The following is an 18,888-nucleotide window of genomic DNA, read 5'->3' on the forward strand; positions in this document are numbered from 1 at the left end:
ACAATATTCCACTATTAAAGAAAAAATCAGCTGGGCTTGACTTAGACAACATAAGACCGATTTCTCATACTTCCAATGTCGTCAAATAAATAGAAAGGGTTCCTCGCGGCCGTATAACAAATTTCACGCAGGATGATACCCTTCTCAATCCTTGTCAGATTGGATTTAGTCCTCACCACTCTGTATTATGCGCCCAAGTAGATTTAGAGAGCCGCATTAAACTTGCTGGCCGCAAACGAGAGTACAGAGCTTTGGTGACGCTAGATGTGTCGAAAGCATACGACTCTGTAGAACATTCTATGCTATTCAACAAGCTTCAGTCTACTAATTTCCCAAAATATATAACCGCTTGGATCTAGGAATTTATAAGGGGTAGAGAGTGTTATTGTTACCAACATGGTATTTCGGCGCCCAAACACAAGCAGACAAGACGTGCACCACAGGGTTCCGTTCTTTCCCCTATATTATTTATCATTTTGTCAAGCACAATTCCTTTGTCTTCGGAAGTACATGTTTATGCGGACGAGATCGCATATTTTACATCCGCAAATAATACACTTTCACTAAAACAGTCGTTGCAGGATTACTTAGGAATGCTGGAGACATGGCTGCAGGGGTTATGTATCTCGTTAAATATTGTCAAAAGTTGGTTGGTTAGTTGGGATTTAATGGCACAAAGGCAACTAAGGCCATGCTGCGCCAGTCACAAGACAAAAGGAAACGAAAGGTTAAAGCAGGCAAACCTGCATTACATTATAGTTCGCGTAAATAACCAGTTGTGTCTAAAAAGTGGAATAGGTTAGTAAATGGCACTAGTGGGTCATCTGCCAGTAATAGGGCAGGGTGTAAAGGCATATTTAAATTATATAGGTCGTGTAAAAGCTTCCGTCACTGTGTTTCAAACTGTGGACATGGTATAAGGATATGTATTACTGTAAGAGGTTGATTGCATTTTTCGCAAATCGGCGGGTTTTCTTTACGGAGGAGAAAGTTGTGTGTTAAATGTGTGTGTCCAATCCGAAGTCGACGCAGGATAACCTCATAGAACCGTTGCTGGTGAGTGCACGACTTCCACTCACCAATTATGGGTTTAGTAAGATGTAGCTTGTAGCTTAAGCAATGGCCCCATGTCTGTTGCCGTTTGGCCGTCAAGGCCTTCCTAATCGCTGTGATACTATACCGATATGGAAGCGCCGTGTTTCTTATGTATTTGCGCGCTGCCATTGATGCACACCTATCCGCTGCTTCATTTCCCGGTATACCGACATGGCTTGGTACCCAGCAAAACCTAATTGACCGGCCGTATTTGTTTAATGTTACCATGTTTAAAATGTCCCCTATCAGGGCTTGACATTCGGATTTCACGTGTAGAGCGTTCAGAGTGCTTAATGAATCAGTGTATATTACTGTGTTTTCGTGTTTGTCAGTGATGCTCTCTTTAACTACAGTCCATATTCCATATACTTCGGCTGTGTAGACAGAGGCATGTTGTGGTAATCGAATACTTGTTTCCCAATTAGTATTCCCATTAACTGTACAGGTGCATATATCTTTTCAATAACAACAGGAAATCATTCCTCAAGTTGAATAAGTGAAGTAACTTGCTGTTATTTGCGATGGCAAACTCACCTGACGCACTCACATTGAACATATCAAAACAAAGGCAGAACGAGTCGTAGCCATGCTCCGCCGGCTCATCAACCGTGGCTCTGGACTACGCAGGAATTCCTCACTGATGATTTATAAAATATATGTTCGGCCCATATTAGAATTCGGCTGCGTAATATTTTCGAGCGCCCCGCCTATTAAACTAGACCTCTCTTTTTTTTTCTTTCTTTAGAAGGAGAAGCTCTACGGTCATGTCTCGGGCTACCTAGGTTTGTTGCTAACGCTGTTGTGTATCAGGAAGCTCATATACCCACCTTAGATTGCAGATTCCACATGCTTACGGTTGAGACATTTTAAAAAATGTGTGACTTTTTAAAAAGTCGTACACAATATGCATTTATCACTGAATCGTCTGAAATTTTTCAGGTATCGTGGTCGAGATTCCACAGTCTTCAGATAATATTTGTGCAAGCAAAGTTACAAAAATTGTATGTATGCATACGCCAAGTTTGCCATCCAAATGATGCCTTAACAGACTTCAAAATCGAGTTCCAGAACATATTTCCAGATCATGCCAAACTGTTACCAAGGCGAGATTTAATTATTATCTTAATAATATCATTATTATATTTAATTATTAATATAATTATTGATATATAGTATAATTAAGACCGGTCGTGTAGACACGACCGGTCTACAGCAGCTAACCACAGACAATGTAACAGCGACTGACGCTTCTGTGTGCAACGAGAAGGCAGGAGTGGGGACGTTCTCTGAATCTATTCAATGGTCTTACGCCCTTCGCCTTCCCTACTTCACAAGAATATTTCAGGCAGAATTATTAGCGATTATAGCATTACGAAAACTCCCTAAAAATGACCCATTAGCTGCAATTGTGACCGGCTTGTTATATGTATGTACAGCACTAACTGTATCTTTAAATTTAGGAATTCAAAGAACATTTCGGTCGACGGTATCTCCGTACTTAGGGAAAGTATGTTTGCTTTGGGTACCGGGACATCGTGGGTTGCACTTGAATGAAATAGCTGGTTAACTCACACGAGCATCCCTCAGCGGCTCCATCATATCTGTTTTGCCGAGACCAGCTTATGTCACCGCGGCTAGGTACAGAAATATCGCTATATCTCAGAACTCTGCAATGTCCGTGCTAAGAGCGCCTTCTGTATTGCAACATCTTGGCTTTCCATGGAATAATAACTGGTGTCCTTCAAAGCAATTGGTAGTTTCTTTTACAAAATTCATATGTCGTATAACGCCTTACACAGGTCTGGTCTCGCTATGCCCCCTCTAGGTTCTTCCAGTGTACCTTAAACTGTCGAACATAATTTTCACGCGTGCCGCCACTGTCTGAGGCACGGAAAACTATTGTAATACTCATTTACCAAACTGTGCTATCGCTAACCTCGCCAACCATTCCTCCTATTCGGGGGACATCACAGGGATCCAGCCACAGGGATGCTTTTCATGCAGTTTACAATTTTATTACAGATTCAAAAACAGTACGTTGCTGAATTTCTAACATTATCAATAATTTCTAATATTTCATTTCTTTGTGTTAACATATTTTATCAAAATTTTCTTTACACTTATAATTTACAGTTCTATCGTCCCACGCTCCACTATTCAAATCTAGTTTCGCTTAACTTATAAGCATACGGAAAACCTGCCTGCTTCTTGGTCAATCCCCCATAGTGGGCATGCGCCACTGTTGAGAATACAAGACAAGACAAGGATCCGCACATATTGTCACGTACGGGTTTGTGCCACTGTGAACAAGAGGAGAATACCTTAGTAACTTGCGATTCGCTGATGATATTGCCTTGCTTAGTAACTCCAGGGACCAATTGCAATGCATGCTCACTGACCTGGAGAGGTAAAGCAGAAGAGTGGGTCTAAAAATTAATCTGCAGAAAACTAAAGTAACGCTTAACAGTCTCGGAAGAGAACAGCAATTTACAATAGGGAGCGAGGCCCTGGAAGTCGTAAGGGAATACATCTACTTAGGGCAGGTAGTGACGACGGATCCGGATCATGAGACGGAAATAATCAGAAGAATAAGAATGGGCTGGGGTGCGTTTGGCAGGCATTCTCAGATCATGAACAGCAGGTTGCCATTATCCCTCAAGAGAAAAGTATATAATAGCTGTGTCTTACCAGTACTCACCTACGGGGCAGAAACCTGGAGGCTTACGAAAAGGGTTCTACTCAAATTGAGGACGACGCAACGAGCTATGGAAAGAAGAATGATAGGTGTAACGTTAAGGGATAAGAAAAGAGCAGATTGGGTGAGGGAACAAAGGCGAGTTAATGACATCTTAGTTGAAATCAAGAAAAAGAAATGGGCATGGGAAGGACATGTAATGAGGAGGGAAGATAACCGATGGTCATTAAGGGTTACGGACTGGATCCCAAGGGAAGGGAAGCGTAGCAGGGGGCGGCAGAAAGTTAGGTGGGCGGATGAGATTAAGAAGTTTGCAGGCATGGCATGGCCACAATTAGTACATGACCGGGGTTGTTGGAGAAGTATGGGAGAGGCCTTTGCCCTGCAGTGGGCGTAACCAGGCTGATGATGATGATGATGATGATGATGATGATGAGGTGAAGAGGTGATGAGGTGAAGAGGAAGTTGAAGTGTCTCGGAGATCGCCAGATGGCGTTACCCTGGCCACTGAGCTACAACCTTGCAACTGTATATATTGTAAATGCATATATTTTCTCCCCTTAACATTTTGGTCGACGTGCGGGGTAATCACGCCACAAGCCACCCTTGTATCGCCGGTGCAGGCGTTACATTGGTGTCGCTGTTATGGCTACTGATGGTGCCTGCGCCGCTCAGACACCAGTAGAAGTAGTGCTAACCCAGCCACGCCACCCGGGAATCTTCATTGGCACTGGCAAGGTCGACGTCGAAGACAGGTTGACGTCGTATGAGCGCATGGGTAAGCACAACAAGTAGGATGCCATACTTTAGCTGGGCAACGTGATATTTTACTTGAGAGGAACCGCGAAGGTATACCTTGAGCCGCATGAAGCCACCATTAGAGACTGGGACTCCTGCAAGGAAAACCTACGCGATCTTTTCGGGAGGCCTGTTGGGCGTCAAATGAAGGCAAAGCAAGAGCTAGCGTCTCATTCACAGACATCAACCGAATCGTACGTCGTGTATATTCAAGACGTACTGGCTCTCTGCCGTAAAGCAGACGTGGACATGCTGAAGGTTGATAAGTTTGGACACATCTTGAAGAGCACCGCGGACGATGCGTTCAAGCTCCTGCTTTGCTGGAACTGCTCAATTGTTGAGTCCATCTTAGAGAAATGGCGTAATTTTGAGCGAGCGAAGAGCAAACACATTCTAGAGCGCTTCGAGCGACTTCCGAATACGTCTGCCACTTCCTCTTGCAACGACCCTCCGGAGTCACATCCACCTATAACGCCAAACTTGACACCGGTCATCCGTCGAGAACTTGAAGCTATGGCTCCAAGTTGTCACTGTCACCATACGGACGACAACATGTTCATCTCACTCATTCAAGGTGTTGTCCGCCAAGAAATTGAAAACATGGACATCCAATCTGCCGTCCGCCCGCGTCCCACCCCTACCGCTCCTATCATTGCCTCTGCTGCACCCGGACAGTCGTTCACGAATTGATATCGGCATCTTCTGAGTGGTGAACACCGGAGGGCAGGCCAATTAATTTTGCTTGCTCGCGAGTCGGTCGCATCCCCCGCCACTGCCGTAGCAGTCGCTGGTACTCCTCGCCTCGACCATATGCTGATCGCCACCTCCACGGAGACCTTCGGCCTCTGTCGCCCCTCTCTGAGCCATACCATGCCGGCGTGCCCTCGCGCGGAAACATCACTAGCCGCTCGCCCTCGCCGCAACACTGTCAGTGCCGTTCGCCTACTCGTCGACGCCCACACAGTTCGTCGAGGACAGCAGCAAAATAAATAGTTTATATTTTCTTCTCAGCCTGAGACGTCTTATGAACTGTACGCCGTTCCAAATATATTGGTGAACAATCTCTTGAGAAGGCAAGTGATAACACCAGAACGAATGAGATGCCTGATGGTTTGGGAAGGTATTTAATACGAAATATTGTATCTTGTTTATTCAGGCTTTTACTACGTTACCGAGAGCGTACGTACCTATTATAAAAGTTCAGGCATTAACTTATTTTTTAAATTTGAGTTTAATTTTCTGCACTCTGACTGGGATTGCGTGGGCCTCAATGTCCTGTAGTTGTCCTTCACAGTATTGTCGCTGCATAATAGTCAATTACGATGAGGACATTGAAACTGCACGACTATTCAGAATAGCAAAAAAAATGTAACTGCTTCCCTCGCAGACCACCGATTTTTTAGACTACAACTGCTAGCGGAGGCTTCTATCGGAGGCTGCTAGCATTCGACATGCTAGTCCTTCTGCGGATGGCCTGGAAGCTGCGCAGAGAAGCCACGCACAGCAAATTCCTGCAAACATCATGGTTCAGCACTGTGGTGAATGTACTTTTGCAGAGAAGTCAGGCTTTTAAATGTAAGTGAGGGCCTCTTTACAATGCGTCTGCAAAACACATGCAATAGTTATGTTGTTCAAGAAATCCAGCCACGCGATGAGGACATATTCTGGTCATGCTGCATTATCGAAAGTGCTGTCTGCAGTACCCAACAAACCTACGCTGTTACGGTACTTTAGGGAACTGTGGAGAGAGAAGGCCATAGTTTGCCTTTCTGTTTTCTAATTTCTGTCAGGATATGTCCTGGTGCCCAAGTTTTTTGTTTTTTGTTTGCTTATGACACTTACTCACTCTAAACTGGACGCTAATTGACACCATCCCCATAAGGTTAACCCCTTTTGAACTCTCAATAGCACAACCTGTTTGCTGTATTTTATTTTGTAAACGCTAATCATACGAGATGCCCGCTGCTGAAGATTGTAGGTGTATATTTATTATATAGTTGCAGTTTCCATCTTCCTGCAGTCATTAGTTCTAATTCACGCTGGAGACGAACGGAACAGCGATATATAAGCAGCATCCTCCACTATAGAGTTGAATGACATTGAAATTGAATTACAGCACTTTAAAACGAGCAGTAATTAATAATCACTTGTACTAGGCAGCCGCGGAACGATAGGGGGACCTGTGTAATTCAGTAATAATGCCCACACTAAGCACTTTCAATGCTCTTCCCTTGAGGTTTTCTACATTCACGCATAGAATATTACGTTTTATACTCTAAGAATAGTTTACACCCTTTGGCTTGCCCCTTCTGCCACACAAAAATAATCGTCATCTGCCTTAATGCGTTTCCTTTCTTTATCGTTGCGAGCCCAGAACTTTCCAGTAACGAATGGCACGCGCGTTATCAGCATAGAACAGTTTACACCCTTTGGAGTGCCCCTTCTGATAACGCGCGTGCCGTTCGTCGCTGGAAAGTTCCGGGCTTGCAGCGATAAAGAAAGGAAATGCATCAAGGCAGATGACGATTATTCTTGTGTGGCAGAAGGGGCAAGTCAAAGGGTGTAAACTCTTAGAGTGGATAAGTGCTTCGTAGTTTTGCCGCATATGCAATTAGTTTGTGTGACCTACCAGTATCTCTCTACTAAGGAGGAGTACATTGTGCATACTTTCCTGGCTTTGAAGTCAATTTCGCGTAGTCCACTGACGAACTGACGCACATATTTGATTGTACTTCGCAGTATGAGCCACAATATAGACATTTATACAAAACTGCCTATTACGAAAGTGTTTAATTACCCACTAAATACCATCTGTCGTCCATAAAGTTAAAATGAATAGTACTCCTCAGTACTCTATGAAAGGATACAAATTCAGTAACAGCATATGATTCTTATTAAACAGGAGCATGCTTCATCAACAAGTTCACTGTTCATGTATGCGGATATGGCAATAACACGGAAGTTGCATTTAACAGCAGCTAGAACTGTACATGTGTTCAATCAATCCACCACTACAATAAAGTTTTTACTTTCACTGATTTCACCAGCTGTAGCAGGAAGGTTGAACAGGTTGGAAGTGTGGTCTTTTATGTATTCTTAATAAGCTCGCCTTTCAGCCATATACTACTGCCTTCAGCAATGCATTTCGCTTTCATATGTATGCATAGAAATGCTTGACTGCATAGTAGTTTTAAAACCTTGTGTAGGACCGAGTTCATACGTGCATTAATTTTCGGTGAAGATTATGTCTTATGCTACGTTTCTCGTTCTTGGGAAAAGCTTTGGCAGTTTTATACAACATCATTTATGTGCCAAAATGAAAGATGTAGGTGCTCCTAAGAGGTTATCACATTTACCAGTAAGTTGAATTAAAAGCAGTAGGAAGCAGTACACAGTGTGCATGCTATTATTGTATCCTGATTAAATACATTTGCCTACATTGTATTAGAAGTGAAGTAAGTACACGATTATGAGTTATATTGATGAATACAGTCAAGTGTGCCACTTAAAGGCTTTGTGAAGATTTTTAAACAATGATTTTCGGCCTGTTTAGCGCTGTTAGAGGAAACGCTCACAAAGATTTCCCGCTGGCGTGGCAATGGTATATGCGACTGTTAATAGCCATTTCTAAGTTGTATCAAATAAATCCACGGCATCCGAAGCTCTAATTTTGTTATAAATGAAGAAAGAAAATGGTATTGTCATGCGAAAGCATCTTGCTTAATCATAAAGCTTTCCAGTTGAAATTAGTAAAACCGTCTAGATCTACCTCATGTTCATTCGCATCTCGTATAAATATAACTGACCTGATTTTAGAGCTATAGCTCTACTACTCCATGCACAAAGCCAGAACAGTCTTGGTACTGCAAGTCTGACCTTCAAGCTTAGACAAGGTCAACCTGAAACGCACAGAGCGCCGGCGCTCTGCGCGTTTGCGCCGATAGTGCCGACGGCGACGAGCAGCGTCAGTGTGTTTTCGTTTAATCGAGGATTTTTTTCGATAATACCATGTTGTATGCCATCGAGGGGCCCCACCTGTGACGCAACTGGCACGCTCATCATGCCAGCCTCCTGAAAGGTTTTCAGTGCAACGCTAAACCACGCTGTCGCATTCAGTGCTTCGCTTTCGGGTAAAATAGACAAGTTTTTCTAAACTGAGTAATTTCTGTCACAATCATCGTAGTCAGCTTCAGGAGCCTCTTTTTGGGTCTACTGCAGGACGCATGCTTCTTCCAGTTTTTTGTTTCTCCCAACGGTCTCCAATTACCTAAGTCTTTCACAAGCTCATTGCAACTTGCGTTTTGAAATATCGTAATTTTATCATGCACCTTTATTTTCTGCCGCATCGACTGTGCTTCTCTTCCCTTGGCACCCATTTGGTGAATTAAATCGTCCACCTATTATCTGCCCTGGAAAATTCATTGCCTGCCCAGCTCCATATTTTTCAAGATGTCACCTGTGTTGACCATTATGACCTGAAACGACCATTATTGTTTATCTTATTCGGCGAAAGACTGCACTTTTTTTTATATTCAGCGGCCGTAACGTCATCACCTGTTGCTATCGTGAACAAAAAATTGAGGCATGCAGATACAGAAAAATATGCTCCCCGAGATTCACAAAAATACGCAGCGAAGCCAGGTCTCCTTCACAGCCAGGTATTGTTCTTTCACAAAGCGCAATCCAACTATACCAGGACAATCGCAAGCGATTCTGAGCAAGCCATTACTATTCTGGGCTCGATAGTGGTCATAAAAACTTCACCTAGTGCAAAAGATGTTCTCGGTGGAAAAGAGATCGCGTTCGCTTTAACGCTGCGAAGTATAGCTTAGATTTTGCTCATGTAAGGCAGAACAATCTGCGTTATCGTATAATGCGAAACACAAATGTGCAGAAATCATGAGCAGGTTCAATGCGATAGCTTGCTACGTATGAATGTTTCCTCCCTATGCCTGTAGTATTATCTGCCTGAGATAATACTGGTTAGATATATGTAAGAAAAGAATAATCCATTTGTACCCACGCCCTCAAGGTGTATTCAGTATGAAATTATGAGAAATTACGGTGCGAAAGAATTCCGGTTAAATTCATTCTCAGGAAGCCCCGCATAGTGCTATGGAGTTTGAGGTGTTATGGATGCTGTGAAGTCACATTACGCTAGGCAAGGCTGTGATGCTCATTCAAAGGGGTTAGGAGTTTATTAAGATGAAACAGGAACGCCCATAAGATGTAAACTATACGCACAAACATCAAAATGTTACGAGAAAAACGTGTAATGATGTTACAATTTTGATTTTTTTAGCCGTAATCGATCGAATGCCCTCCAATGGCCACCCACCTACCTAAAAAAGTTCTCTAACATCATACGCACCACATCGTTCATCCAATCACATTGCAGAGCGCCTGCATTTCAAACAGCGGTGCGGCAGGGTGACACTATACCGAGTTCCAATATCTCCAGGCCGTTCACACAAATACTTTGGCCTGAAATGGTTCTCTTGTCCCACAACCTAGCGAAACACAGACTCGCAACGAAACACTTTCACGAACTTTCGCACACCTTGTCTGTTCTGCAAATGTCTCGGCATGAGTGAAGTGCAGCGGCGATGGCGTGATTTCAAAGCCACGGCACCGCTTCCACAAAACTGAATGGCGGATGCCCCAACTCGAACTCAACCCGCTTACGCCCTCTCCGTAATCTGGGGCTCCATCGCACGCCAACTTTCATATATCTCCACCGGCTGCCGTCTTGTTCTGCAGCCTTTCTTTTGACTACCACGCACGGTCCTTACAAGTAGCCGCCCGCAAAAACAACGCTGACACGCCACTGATGGCGTAGAACAAATGAACAATCGCATGAACTAAGAAACCACGCGAAATTGCTTCAAGATTATGTTGCCAGCAATGCGTATTAGTGTTCCAGTAAAAGAACAGCTTCGGTTTTATAGGCACCTTAATAAACGGGGGGGGGGGGGCTTCTTTTTTTGCGGTGGCTGTGTATAGCGCTGCTGAGCGCAGCGGCGTGGGTCCTGTCTTGAACGCTATCTGCAATGGGAACAGAAAATAGGAGCGTGGTAGGCTGCAATAGGTTCGTGAGCGCTGCGTTATCACTGCTTAGTCCGCGTTCAAATGAGAGACAGCATGAAAAGTTAATTCCTTCATTGATGTTGCCGTGCTTCCCGCACTAAAGCGTTTTGAGAGCGAGTGTCTGCGGTATCGAGTGCAATGTGTTCATGTTTGCCTGTGCTCGCGTGACGACACGATGATGGTTAAATTAGTAAGCGAATGTTTAGAAATCTATGCGGCTTATAAAACTACTATGCCTATATCGTACAGCCTTCTAATGTTTTACTAGAGCAATCAATGCTTCGCCTTTAGATGAAACTGCACATTTTTGCCAACTTTTGTAACTCGGTCTCTGTCAGTGTGTGCCACTCTTTAATGAACATCTGTGACGACATCATACGTAACTATCTATGAGCCACTGCCAGTTGGACGAAAAAGCTCCTCTAAGTTTCTCTGATGCTCGGCATAATCGAGCCCCTGTCACGTTGGTTAGGCAAGTGTAGAAACCCTACGCTTTGCCGTGATACGATACAAATGCACTGGGTAGGCTCCGATTTTCAGTAAAGTTTATCTGTCTGTCTGTCCGGCTTTCAATGAACGTCTTTCACAACAATGCTATAGCGAGCAGCGCCATGAAAGCACTCGAAATGTGCCGCTCTCGGCTGAGTTCCTCACCAATTTGGGTGACTGAATACAACATAGGTCGTGGGGGCGGCTCATGTTGGTCCTTAGGGAAGCTCCAAACATTAATACCGTTGCTGCACACAGGTCATAGATCACTCCATCGTTTCGATGGCGTCAATATATTGTGTCGTTCTCTTCATTCAATGGTAAACGCATTACGTCGACAGTCCCCGCGAAACGGGTCCCGCCGAATTTTTTTCCGAGCGTAGCTCCTAGGTACCTGTTCCTGCTTTGAGCATCCGTGTGCCTTGGCTTACCTCGGCGTCCCTCGGCGTAACCGAGCGAAGGAGCACAGCGAAGGGTAGAACGCGAATCGCAGTGGGGGATGGTGAAATGTGGCCCTAGCCATGAGAGCGCGAGGAGGGAAGCGGAGGAGGAGGGTGTAGTGCAGCGAAGGATGAGAAGGAAAGCGGAGGAAGCGGCCTTCACGCACCGCCAGATGGCGCTCGTGTCGGTGCGTCCTAAGCGCTTCCGCCGCTGCAGCGCACAGGCTGTGCGGAGGAAAAAAAGAACCAGATAGCTCGCCCCCGCACATAGCGATCGACGCAAGTGTTTCCCGGCAAAAATTACGGTTGATAAGCTGCACTTGTCGGGAGGCAGCCACTGTGCGGCCGGTCTATGTATAGCGCCACGAGTCATCCCTCTGCCAGTCCGGGGTGCCATCCGTGCGATTCCTGAAAATATCGCGAAATGAAAACACGCCCTAATTTCGCATTAGGGTATATCGCAATCGTCGGTAATATTATGGTATGCTCAACAAACGAGGTTTGATTTACTATGTCTTCAGAACTAGCATTTTACTGACGACAGCTTGAAGTACAAACTTTAATTGAATTTATCGGTCGTCACAAAGTATCATTATTGACATGTCGAATATGTTCTTTGCCCAAGCCCTTGACACATTCGAGCGAATGGAATAAAACTTGCACTGACAGACATTGCAACAACTAAAGAGTCAGATTTTGCACTAAAAGCTAGTGGTGAGGTCAGGAGGAGATACCTGATTTTGAATAGAATGTTCGGAAATGGAACATGCGGAGAAAAGCATGGTCAAGTAAGCAATAGAGAGAGGTGCGCCTTTGTAGGAATGACCGTGCAAGTGTTTAATTTCTGCTTTTACTTACTATAAAAAGAATCATGATATAAAATAACAAATATATTGATAAAAATATTTTTCAGCAACCCACAATGAGCTTACGAAACTTGATCATCGGATCTCGCCTCGCTGCCCTCGGCCACCCACTTGACCTGTCTTCTGAAGCATCGTTGTTGCTCCAGGTCTGACCTGGTTAGCTGTGCCTCACATTGCAACCGCCAGGGCCAGGATTGGATCCCGCGACCTCGTGCTCAGCAGCCCAACACCATAGCCACTGATCAACCACGGCGGGTACGGGTTCAGTAAAACAATACAATGCAGCATACTTGTTTGCCCCATTGACTGCAGATGGGCTCGCCATTGGTCGTATCACGATCGAATACAGTGCTATTTGATTCGTTGGTTGGATCACTACGGTGGGCGAACGTGCACGCAGCGCAGCTTGTTTGAGCGCCAAAGGCGAGAAATGGAAACAAGAGAGGTGAATCTGGCACGAGAAGATCGAGCAGTGACGGCCACTTTCAGCGTCACTGAGATTCACAAAGATTGGTGTCAGTGCCTCTCCTCAGTTTTTCCTTGCTTCATAATTTCGCGCGCATGGAAACCGCGAGAGTGTGCATAGGAGGGATGGGGGGGGGGGAGTTCTCATCCAACGGCAGCATCATCTCACGCGCGCAAGAACACGAAGCAGAGAGGAAGCGCGCCGCCTTCTGTGAAACACTCGGCAGCGAGGGAGAGGGGGGCTTATTCCGGCGGCTGTTGCCTGTGGTGCAGTCGCGCGGGCCTTATCTTGAAAGCGGTCTGCAATGGGCACAGAGTGCGGCGAATACTGATAGCTTTTTATGTGCTGTGTTCTCGCCATTTAGTTCGCGTTGAATCGAGATGCAGCACGAAGGTCAATTCGATTGCAGCAGCTGCCACACTTTCTCTCCAGTAAAAAAAAAAATTATAGGGTATTACCTGTCAACACTCCAATGCCATTATGAGGCAAGCCGTAGTGCGGCACTCCGGAAATTTCGACCTCCTGGGGTTCCTTAACGCGCTCCTAAATCTAAGTACATGGGTGTTTTCACATTTTGCCCATTCGAAATGTGGCCGCCATGGCGAAGATTCGACCCCGCGACCTCGTGCTTAGCAGCCCAGCACCATAGGCACTAAGCAACCACGGCGGGTTTTTCTCGCCAGTGTTTTCACAACGAGCGAGCGCGGCCATCGAATGAGATGTGTCAGTGTGTTCTTGTGCGCGCGTGACACCATGCTTCTTAGCTTACTTATGAGCAAATATTTACACCTTAACATAATTACTTCTTAAAGTTGTCTCCTAATTTTCTACCGCAACCGATGCCTCGCATTACGGGCGAAAGAGCAACATTTCTGTGATAAAGACTTTTGGAAGCTGTCAAGAACCATCGCGTAAAATGCATTTGACTACGAGAGACAATGCCGAGAAAGGCCGGTTGTTTTAAAATCTGTTTATTAAGAAAAAGTGTTGTTCTGATAAGCTTTTCAAGACCGGCGTGTCCATTGCACGGCAAAGAAACTACCACTGCCACTGCCACGAGAAGTCAACGCGGCAAACCTAAAGTATACTGTGAAGATGACTTGCGAGACAATGCTCTTTGTTCGTTGTGTTCGTATATAGGCGCGGCGACGGTTTAACCTCAATGGCACTTCCAAATAACCATTTACTGCAGGAAAAATGTTTTTCCTTTTAGCAGCAGTTTTCCTTCTACTATTAACGATGCATGGAGGCCGCCGCTCATCTGCTTTAGCAGCGCAATGTCGTGCTAAATGTTGGGGAGGTCTTTTCAATCAACACCGCCCACGACCTGCTCCTACAAAAGCTTCAACAAAACGCCCTCCCATTCCACCCGGCCTTCGGAGTAAGTAGTATTTTAGTTTCTGAGAAATCGTCTGAAAGCAATTATATACACTGTCACGTTGTAGGGACAATAAGGAAGGAAGCAGTGACAAAACTTTGTTTACGAGCTTAACTATTTATCGGGCGAACTTGTGTCCGGCCAGACAAGTAATACTAAAGCACAATGCGTTAAGAGACAAAGCCGGCAATATCATTACTAATATGGATGAGATAGTTCAAGTGACTGAGGAGTTCTATAGAGATTTATACAGTACCAGTGGCATCCACGACGATAATGGAAGAGAAAATAGTCTAGAGGAATTCGAAATCCCGAAGGTAACGCCGGAAGAAGTAAAGAAAGCCTTAGGAGACATGCAAAGGGGGAAGGCAGCTGGGGAGGATCAGGTAACAGCAGATTTGTTGAAGGATGGTGGACAGATTGTTCTAGAGAAACTGGCCACCCTGTATACGCAATGCCTCATGACCTCGAGCGTACCGGAATCTTGGAAGAACGCTAACATAATCCTAATGCATAAGAAAGGGGACGCCAAAGATTGAAAAATTATAGACCGATCAGCTTACTGTCCTTTGCCTACAACGTGTTTACTAAGGTAATTGCAAATAGAATCAGGAACACCTTAGACTTCTGTCAACCAAAGGACCAGGCAGGATTCCGTAAAGGCTACTCAACAATAGACCATATTCACACTATCAATCAAGTGATAGAGAAATGTGCAGAATATAACCAACCCTTATATATAGCTTTCATTGATTACGAGAAAGCGTTTGATTCAGTCGAAACCTCAGCAGTCATGGAGGCATTACGGAATCAGGGTGTAGATGAGCCATATGTAAAAATACTGGAAGATATCTATAGCGGCTCCACAGCCACCGTAGTCCTCCATAAAGCAAGCAACAAAATCCCAATAAAGAAAGGCGTCAGGCCGGGAGATACGATATCTCGAATGCTATTCACAGCGTGTTTACAGGAGGTATTCAGAGACCTGGATTTGGAAGAATTGGGGATAAAAGTTAATGGAGAATACCTTAGTAACTTGCGATTCGCTGATGATATTGCCTTGCTTAGTAACTCAGGGGACCAATTGCAATGCATGCTCACTGACCTGGAGAGGCAAAGCAGAAGAGTGGGTCTAAAAATTAATCTGCAGAAAACTAAAGTAATGCTTAACAGTCTCGGGAGAGAACAGCAATTTACAATAGGCAGCGAGGCACTGGAAGTCGTAAGGGAATACATCTACTTAGGGCAGGTAGTGACGGCGGATCCGGATCATGAGACGGAAATAATCCGAAGAACAAGAATGGGCTGGGGTGCGTTTGGCAGGCATTCCCAAATCATGAAGAGCAGGTTGCCATTATCCCTCAAGAGAAAAGTATATAATAGCTGTGTCTTACCAGTACTCACCTACGGGGCAGAAACCTGGAGGCTTACTAAAAGGGTTCTACTCAAATTGAGGACGACACAACGAGCTATGGAAAGAAGAATGATAGGTGCAACGTTAAGGGATAAGAAAAGAGCAGATTGGGTGAGGGAACAAACGCGAGTTAATGACATCTTATTTGAAATCAAGAAAAAGAAATGGGCATGGGCAGGACATGTAATGAGGAGGGAAGATAACCGATGGTCATTAAGGGTTACGGACTGGATCCCAAGGGAAGGGAAGCGTAGCAGGGGGCGGCAGAAAGTTAGGTGGGCGGATGAGATTAAGAAGTTTGCAGGGACGGAATGGCCACAATTAGTACATGACCGGGGTTGTTGGAGAAGTATGGGAGAGGCCTTTGCCCTGCAGTGGGCGTAATCAGGCTGATGATGATGATGATGATGATGATGATGATGATGATGATGATGATAGCGGCGAACTAAGCCGGTGAGTGCCGACTTAGTTCTGTTGGTGAAGCGCATGAGCTTTTTAACATGACTAGTCGGAAGTTCCCGCGCCATCGTTCGTGCATGCGCGCCGTGCAGAAATTGATACGCAATTCGCATCGCGCTCACAGTGAGAATAAACAAGGTTCAGTAACAATTGACAACAAACCGAACCAGCGATAACATTGGAGAAACTTCAGACCCATAAATGTCGGTTGGGCCTGAAGTTTGAACATTTGTCAGCTGGTGCAAAACGTTCACCACTGAAGGCTATAAATACACGTTAAAACGCCTGTTAAACCCTGTTAAAACCCCTGTTAAAGAGCTTCGTCTCGGTACTATACACAGAATACTAAACCAAAAAGAAAAACACAGTGAGGAAGCATAACAAATTCACATATAAACCTTCTCCAAGAGTTCGCTAGTGCTCCAACAATGGCTTAAGAAAAAGTACGTGGATGACTACAGGTCACGCTCGGTGGCGCTCTGATTGCGAAATGTCGTCTGGCACGACCTCATAGCCTAATGAACTAATACAATGGAGGATCTTGTGTGGTGCGAAATAACGTCGCGGTAGATTTGCTAAGTCGTCGTCGGCGTATCGCGATCGAAATCCCCAGGAACTCGCGGGGCTGGTATTCTACATAGCGTCGTCGAAGTTTGTAGTGTCGGCTGCGTGCCCTGATCTGTCGTTTCCCATCTTGTGGTGAAGAGCTCAGCCGATTATTGGCGGAATGTCGGTGCCTCGCTCAATTGCTGTAGCATTACCAGTGCAGACGACGCTGTGGCTGCCGTTGTGTTGATGATTAGGCTGCGAGCTCCCGAGTCCCTGATAGGAGTCCGTACTTCACGGCAACCGTTGCAGCCTGCGGCTAGCTCGCTGGTCCTTGGCAATGTAGAGCTGCACACCTCGGAAATCTAAGGCCTGCATAGCTGTGCTGTACGGAACAAACAAGCACGTCTACCAAATGTCTCGTTGTAGTGACGGTAAAGAAACACATGGTGTCAAAACTATTAGTTTTCCAATTTAACTCTTTGTTGGGTCAACTTGTGCCGGGCACAACATTCATTTAAGGACAACGATAACGGTAAGCGAAATGGTTACTGTGAAAATTTCATCTGTTGGTTGAGTGCGTCCACTGTTATACATGACTCGCTAAAGGTTAAGGCATAATCGCTGGTGCATAGTTCCTTCCAGAAAGTGCTACACATTTACGTCGCGCTTACAATGGACTTTCAGACAGTTGGGTCACAACAGAAGACGTCTAGAGCCTGCGATAACATTCAAGAAACTTGATATAAAATAGGTGCGTTTTGCACTGGGCTATAACTCTGAACATTTGTTAGTCGATTCTATAATACTTTCTTGTGCTAAACTGATGCTAAACAACGACACTCATTCTCTGCTGCCAAGGCTAGTATATTCATAAGCAAGGTGGCAAAATAAGCGTGAATTTTACTCAAAAGCATAAAACCCAAGCGGTAGTTTTCTTCAGTCGGGTCCTAAGCACTCCCCACTGATGACCAATGGGATACTACGTACTTCAAAGAGCCTACTGCTATTTGAGACATTTAGACGGAAGAAAGATTGTTCAAACTTCAGAGGTTGAACATTTGTATCAATGAAAGCACAGTGCATTACTTCGTTTTCTTTAGATAAACAAAGAAGGTCTAACTAGGCAATGCAGGAATCAATGACTTTACCGAAATTTGGCGCGAAAATTTATGCACTGCATCGCCACCTATCTTCTTTGGGGGATTTTTTCGGGTGTTAATGACGCTTCTCGTTATAACAATGCCCCCTTTTTTACTCAGATTCCTGGTTTATTAATAATGCTTAGTAATAATTATTGCAGTTGTCTTTGCATTAACCATGCACATTTAATCTCTACTTCCGAATACGAACTTGTTCTGCATTCATGTTTTCCTGAGGTCTGCTTTGGTGTTGCCTATTCTTATAATAATTTGCAGCTGTGTGGTGCACAACTGTTTTTTAAACGGGAAAATATAACATTGTCATTGTTTTTCACTGACTGCTTTATTGCTGGAAACAGCGATGTGACTTTTTTCACACTTGCAAGTTCCAGTCTTAACTTTGATATTGTAAATATGATACTCACTGTGTGTTAGGTTATGCACTGTCTGGGGATGAAATATCGTACTCTACTAAACTCATCTTGCAGATGGACCAAAGCCTGGCGGCTAAAACCGTATCATTCGTGGTGGAACCAAATACCAACGTCGATGCGGAACTCCACGAAATACAGCTCTGCAGGTCTGCTCAGCACAACATGAATAAACAATAAATATTGTTCTAACACGTCGTAAAATGAACCGTTTTAGTTACATGCGTAGTACGCATAGGTCCCGTGCAATACACGTAGATTTAACTGCAGTTCCGTGGCATGTGTATGCCTTGCGTCTTCTAGCCCAACAGTTAATTATTGTTTATTTACGGCAGAGAAGCACTCCTTCAGGCGTCTAATTGATATGCATGATTGGGTTAAGTGATGTTTCACCACATGCTACAAAATCCTGCTGTAAACTACACAAAGGTACGAACTATATAACAAGCCCATTCGAAAAATAAGAATGCGTAGTACCTCAACAGCAGTTGGGTGGCATTGAGTCACCTCGTGAGAATTAGAAGTGAGAAAAATGGCGCAGTAACACTAGCTATGTAATCAAGTGTAGTCACTTGTATAGAT

At 44.6% G+C, this 18,888-nt stretch overlaps 1 long non-coding RNA gene across 1 annotated transcript; it reads left to right on the forward strand.

The window, feature by feature from the left end:
• The first annotated feature begins 13,864 nt into the window (after nucleotides 1-13,864).
• LOC142589799 (uncharacterized) lies at nucleotides 13,865-18,500 on the forward strand. The gene is made up of 2 exons (XR_012829950.1): nucleotides 13,865-14,317; nucleotides 18,364-18,500. It is a non-coding gene; the product is annotated as an uncharacterized LOC142589799 (long non-coding RNA).
• The last annotated feature ends 388 nt before the right edge of the window (nucleotides 18,501-18,888 follow it).

This window comes from Dermacentor variabilis, chromosome 8 (genome assembly GCF_050947875.1).
Source record: "Dermacentor variabilis isolate Ectoservices chromosome 8, ASM5094787v1, whole genome shotgun sequence".
Lineage (NCBI taxonomy): Eukaryota > Metazoa > Arthropoda > Arachnida > Ixodida > Ixodidae > Dermacentor > Dermacentor variabilis.